The sequence below is a fragment of the Neophocaena asiaeorientalis genome, unplaced genomic scaffold, assembly GCF_003031525.2.
Source record: "Neophocaena asiaeorientalis asiaeorientalis breed wild unplaced genomic scaffold, Neophocaena_asiaeorientalis_V1.1 scaffold102, whole genome shotgun sequence".
Lineage (NCBI taxonomy): Eukaryota > Metazoa > Chordata > Mammalia > Artiodactyla > Phocoenidae > Neophocaena > Neophocaena asiaeorientalis.
Window position 1 is genome coordinate 1,339,313 of NW_020175078.1, and position 6,000 is coordinate 1,345,312.

The following is a 6,000-nucleotide window of genomic DNA, read 5'->3' on the forward strand; positions in this document are numbered from 1 at the left end:
AAAAACTCAAGAAGGTATTTCAAAGCAAAAATTCTGATTGACCCTATCTTCCTGTTATTTTAAAGCAGATGTCTTCTAGAACCTTTATTTACTGTGTTTTTAAAATCCATTTTAACATCATTTACCCTTCTAATACACTATTTTCTTGTCAATTAAGGTTTTGCCAACTACAGTATTCTTCATAAAGTAATTCCTGAAGATGAACTGTGTTCTACTATGATGTAAGACTTAAGTCTAGGGACATTTAGACAACTACCTAAAATAGCATTTAAGGTATCAGGGGAGTGTTGTTATACTACTGAGCCCAAAAGCACCATCATTGACCATATAACTGATGTTTAGCAGTAAATTCTTAGCAATCCTTACCAAGGCTTTCATTTTAATTCTCTAAATCTGAGAAAAAGTTGTAAGTATAAAATTTCTCCCATTCAGAAAAAAAAATCATTAAAGCATAACCAAAATATTTACATTCTACTATTACTTAATTATTCCTAAGTATAGATATAATAAATAAATTATAAAGCTAACCAACAAAAACAAAACACCACCTTGGAAAATAACAAAGAAAATCTTAAAATTTTTTTTTTTTTACATCTTTATTGGAGTATAATTGCTTTACAATGGTGTGTTAGTTTCTGCTTTATAACAAAGTGAATCAGTTATACATATACATATGTTCCCATATCTCTTCCCTCTTGCATCTCCCTCCCTCCCACCCTCCGTATCCCACCCCTCTAGGTGATCGCAAAGCACTGAGCTGATCTCCCTGTGCTATGCGGCTGCTTCATCTTGAAGACACTCAGAAGATAACTCCATGTTTGGTGACTAAATGGGTAGTCATGACATTAATCAAAACAGCAAACTTGCATGCTTTCAAATTAAACTCCTCTACCATTGCATTGCCCTTTCCATCTCTCCACTCGTACTTCGGAAACACTCTGCCCAACACTCTACTTTCCTTAGAAAACCTTCCTTAAGGCTCCTTTTCTGTGCTTACAAGGCAACCTGAATAAACTGCTATGACAGCGCTAACCACACTGAACAATATTTAATTATCCATTGCCCCTAGACTCTAAGGTCTAATTGCATTCCTAAAAGTCTAATAGTTACTGCCTGATAAACAGTACTTTAAAAACATATTCTATTTGAGTAGGTTCTGAATGAACAAGTTGTAGAGTCTGAGATGCTTATAGAACACCCAGATGGTGATAAATAGAAACATGGGTCTGAGCTCAGGAAGGAAGACATGGTTCATGTTACAGATAAAATTCTACCCTAAATTTAGAATTGTGGCTTTGGCAGATTAAAACAAAAATCATCAAATAGTTTATGGATGGACTGATGACTGAGACATAAAATTTTCTCCGTTTCACTAAATGCAATGTGTACTCTTTAGTTCCCAACTTAATTGATTTCTCAGCTTCAATCAACATAGCAGATTAGCCATGCTCTCCTTTTTCGGTCTATTGCCTTGACTTCAGTGACGCTAAGGAAATTTTCCTCCAACCTCTGGCTATATCTTCTCAGTCTCCTTTGCTCCATTTCTTTTCCTCAATGTTAAACGTTGAAGAACCATAGGGGACCACGTCCCTTTATCTTCTCTCTCTATACTCTCTCCTTAGGCAGTCTCATCCCCCACCTTCCATACTAAAACATCCATTATCAGCTATGTACTGATTATTCCCAACTGAATTATGATAAATACTCCCCCGTTTCCATAAGCTAACAAAAAACTGCTCCTCCCCCAATATTCCCCTAGGTTAAGCACAAGAACCACTAACCCAGGAAATCGGCCTTCTCCTCTCCCTAGACCCTCAAATCAAATCCATCACCAAATCCGAAACTTTACTTCCCAAATATTTGTCAAATCCAGCTGCTTTATCTCTATTACCACCAATCTGGTCCGAGATTCTATCATCTCTTGCCTAAACGACTATAATAGGTGAATTCAATTCTACTCAAAGTGTGAGCTGTGAACCAATACTGACCCATGAACTACTGTTATTGGCATGAGACAAGGTAAATACAGAAACTGAGAGGCAGCATTTATTAATTTTTATAGCAATTTGACAGACACTGCCACAACATCCATTTTACTGTGTATTACTAAAGTACCAGCACAAACTAGAAAGTAAAACAAAACAAAACATGTCCTTCGCCACAGATAAGTTTGAGGAGCCCTGGCCTAACTCGTCTCCCTGCTTTTACACTTGCCTCTCCAATCTGTCCTCCACAGAGCAGCCAAGTGATGTTTTTAAAGCAAAAATTTAAGTAACTTACTCAGCTGTTTAACATTGTCCAGTGGCTTCCCACTGCTCTTATGATTAAGTACAAAGAGCTTAGCAATAATTGACCACTGTGATCTGCTCCTGTCTCATTTCATATCACCCAGCCTCATGTGCTAAGGTCCAGTCTCCACAGGACTTTTCAGTCCTAGAAAGCTGAAATCACCAGCATCGCTTGGGTAACTCCAGTTCATCCTTCAGACTTTGGCCTGAAAGCCATTTCTTCAGACAAACGTTCTCTGATACATTAGTGAGCTTCTGTTGTTTACAATAATTTTCTTTTGTGGAACTTATCGTAACTGTAATTATTATTTTTGTAATAATTTGCTTAGTTTCTCTATTCCCCAACAGAGTTTTGCCATCATGAATACAGGTACACTCTTTCCATAATGTGTGTCACCACAGCTTAGCAAGTGCCTGGCACAGATCAGATGTTCAATAAACTTTTGCTAAGTGAATAAACCTAAGTCAGGAAACAAAATGGTGACCAGGACCACCGAAATGCAAATGCCTGCAATATCTAGTCATATATAAGACTTGGGATACATCTGTATACCAGGTGCTTTACAAAGTTAAATCTTCTTTACTCCCCTAAACAACCTAAAAGACAGGGAAATCTCATTGTTGAGATTTTAAAAAAAAAAACGATTTTTCAGAAAGGTGAAGAATCTTGTCTAAAGTAACCAACAAAAAATTGGAAGGTTGGAAGGTCTGAGAGGCAACGAAGGGTAGCAGTCTCTACAACCATATTGTCTGGCTCCATTGCTTACTTAGCTGTGTGATTTTGTGGAAGTAATCTGATTCTCAGGTTCCTCATTTGTGAAATGGAGATATAATAAAGCCTTCTTCAATGGATTGTTGAGAGGTTAAACAAGGTAATATATAAAAATCATTTGAAAAAGTGGCTGGCATAGTGCTTTATAAGTATTAGCGATTATAACTGTTTTTAACATTATCAGTGCTCTTATAAGATAATTTTATCTTCTTACTTGCTTATTGTCTGCCAGTGCCACACTGATATAAATTACAAAAAAAGCAGAGTCTCTGCTATTATTCTCTGGTGGAGCTTTTCTCAAAGACTTAAACCCTACAGAAACTGAGTTAAGTAACTATTTCCTCAGTTCTCTCTCTCAAGGATGGGACATACGACCATTTTAGGTGCACAGGAGAGTAGTTATTACATACCTTGGATACTTTAGAACATTAGGGCTTGATATTTACTGGAACCCCAGTTGGGAAGGGCTGCTCTTGTGTATGCCCAATGCCTGGCATGAAGTAGGTGCTCATTAAATATTTTTGGAAAGAATGAATATTTACAAAACCAAAGGAATAGTGCTCAGCACAGAGCAGATACTAATTATCAATTCTATTCCACCCCTTCAAAGTTTCTACAAACTTTAAAAGTATGATTCTATGGGAGTCATTTTTCTTGAACTGGGGCAGTCTGCATTATTCAAAGCCAAATGCAGAATACAGACAGTAGGAAAGCCAAGGAATAGAAACCAATGTTGGCAAGAACTATGAAAATAGTAAGAGGTGAAAGATAAGTAGAACTTGGATATGCAGGGGTAAGAGCAAAGGTTATTCTAGGCCAGGGAATAGCATAAGCAAAGGCAGTGTTACCGAAAGTTTAATGAACATTCCTTTGGTGACACACAAAAACGATTTTAAGCTATACACAGGCAAACAACTTTACTTTGATAGTTCCATATGCACACATTTTTATGTGTAATTGGGACAGCAAATTGTGATTTCAAACTTTTACTACTTATAACAACACTGAGTTAACAGTACCTATTTGGATTTTTTTTTGTGAGGTGTTTAAAAAATGTATCAAGAAAATAATAATGCACAGGAGGTAAGCAAATATGACAGAAATTGTCAGGGTTTTAAAGAGTAAACTTTTGGACACATCAAGGCATGGTCATGTGAATAAAACATAACATGTTAGTAAGAGAAAAGCCACCAGTCTTTGGAATGAAGCCAAAGCTCTATCCTGAGTAGCAATTCAACATAAAGGACAGGTAGGTGTGAAGTATCCAACCAGGTTTGAGTATGTAATTGTAGTCCTAAAATTCTCATTGGCAAAAATCCTCATTTTTCCCTATGATAAATCTGCTACATAATTCAACTTCAGTTATTCCCAAAACAAAGATAAAAATTTAAAATTTCCAAACAGGTACCTGAAAATGGGACTGCATGTAGCCTGGTAACTCACCTGAAAATAGGGAGCTAAAACTGTACTTTTCACACCAGAAGGAACTAATTTATAGAGTAACAAAATATGAATCATAGCTACCTCAAAAAAGGTGTTAAATAAAGAAGAGCAAAAACTGAGGCACAGGGAGATTAAAGAACTTGCCCAAGGCCAGACCTGGTAGACAGAAAGGCAGGGATTTAGATCCTGGCAGTTCAGCTACAGAGTCTGAGCTCTTAACCACTAGGCACCATTTCTCTCAAGAATAATAGAATGATAATTTGAAATATTCCACCTTTCCCATTATGGCAGGAGAAATGTAATTTTCCAAGGTATGAACCTTTTATTACTTAAGTTTCCAGTCTAAGAAACAGGAGGTTCAGCTATATGGAAAAACTGGGAAGATGAGTACTACAATAAAACAATCTTGGCCCAGGAGTATTCAAATACAGACAAATCATCAGAAGCCTCAAAAGTATGGCTGAATGGCACTATTCACAGAGAAAGATGCCAAAAGTTGGGCTAAGCAGAAGGTGAATCCTATTTCTACTGGATCTACTGCTTTGAGAGAGGAAATCCCACCCATCTCCTCCCATTTCTGTGATTCAGTACACAAATGCATCAATTCAAGAAGAACTGTAAGGGGAAAGGGCAGCAGAAGGGAGCAGAAAGGGGTAAGTCAGGACTTGGACCCTGAACTGCAGAGTGAGCTTGATGTACCTGGGGAGAGAGAACGGATGAGAGGGCAATGTGTGCCTGGAGGTAGGCAGGTTGAGGGCATGACCACTGGGGTGGAGGCACCGAGTGGCCTGGCTGGAGAGCTGAGAATTCACCCTAAAATGGGCTAGTGGGGACTGTTTCAGGTATACGTTTGGGATAAGGAGGGATGGACGTGAACGCGGGGGTGGCGTGCAGTTTCTCGCTTTGGGCAGTACTGCCAAGGGACAAGGTATCAAGGTGCGGTCGAGGAGGTCTACAGGTACAAAGGGGGGAGAATGGAAAAGAAAAAAGGCTTAAGGCTTGTAGAGGAAAGTCGGGGGGATCCTGGTAGACGGAAGCTGGGAGATCAATGGGGGAGGAGTAATTCCCAGGGGAAGTAGAGACGCGCGAGGTTAGGGAGGTCCGGGGGGCGGAGGTGGGGCTGAAGGGCGCGGGCGGAAGGCACGCCTCAGGAGCGGGGGTCCCGGACCGAGAGCGATGGGGGCGCCGAAATGGGAGAGGAGGAGGTCGCTGGGTTTCAGTGCAGGTGAGTCCTAGGAAAGAGGGGGCAGCCAGCGGCCAAGGCTGCGGCCGGGACCCCGGAGGGGGAGGGGCACCTACCCGGACGTGCGGGGCTGCGCCGGGCAGCCCCGGCGGCGGCTCCTCTCCGGCTGAGGCGGCTGAGGTGATGGCGGCGAGTCCCTGTGGCGGCCGCCTCCGCCGAACCGCATCCCTCCTCCCCGGCCCGCCCTCCTTCCCTATCTCCCGCTCCTAAACTTCTTCCCCGGGATAAACAAACCCGCCGCCAGGGGCGGCGGT

At 40.9% G+C, this 6,000-nt stretch overlaps 1 protein-coding gene and 1 long non-coding RNA gene across 7 annotated transcripts in view; one reads left to right on the plus strand and one right to left on the minus strand.

The window, feature by feature from the left end:
* Window positions 1-5,963, minus strand: part of SPOPL (speckle type BTB/POZ protein like) — a 60,943-nt gene extending 54,980 nt beyond the window's left edge. For all 6 annotated transcript variants that reach the window (XM_024764114.1, XM_024764110.1, XM_024764113.1 and 3 more), the window contains exon 1: window positions 5,803-5,963. The gene's annotated coding sequence lies outside the window, so the exon portion shown is untranslated. The remainder of the gene's footprint in view (window positions 1-5,802) is intronic.
* The window catches only part of LOC112412421 (uncharacterized), a 63,337-nt gene continuing 62,994 nt past the window's right edge, over window positions 5,658-6,000 (plus strand). The window contains exon 1 of the long non-coding RNA XR_003005799.1: window positions 5,658-5,728. This is a non-coding gene — a long non-coding RNA (uncharacterized LOC112412421). The remainder of the gene's footprint in view (window positions 5,729-6,000) is intronic.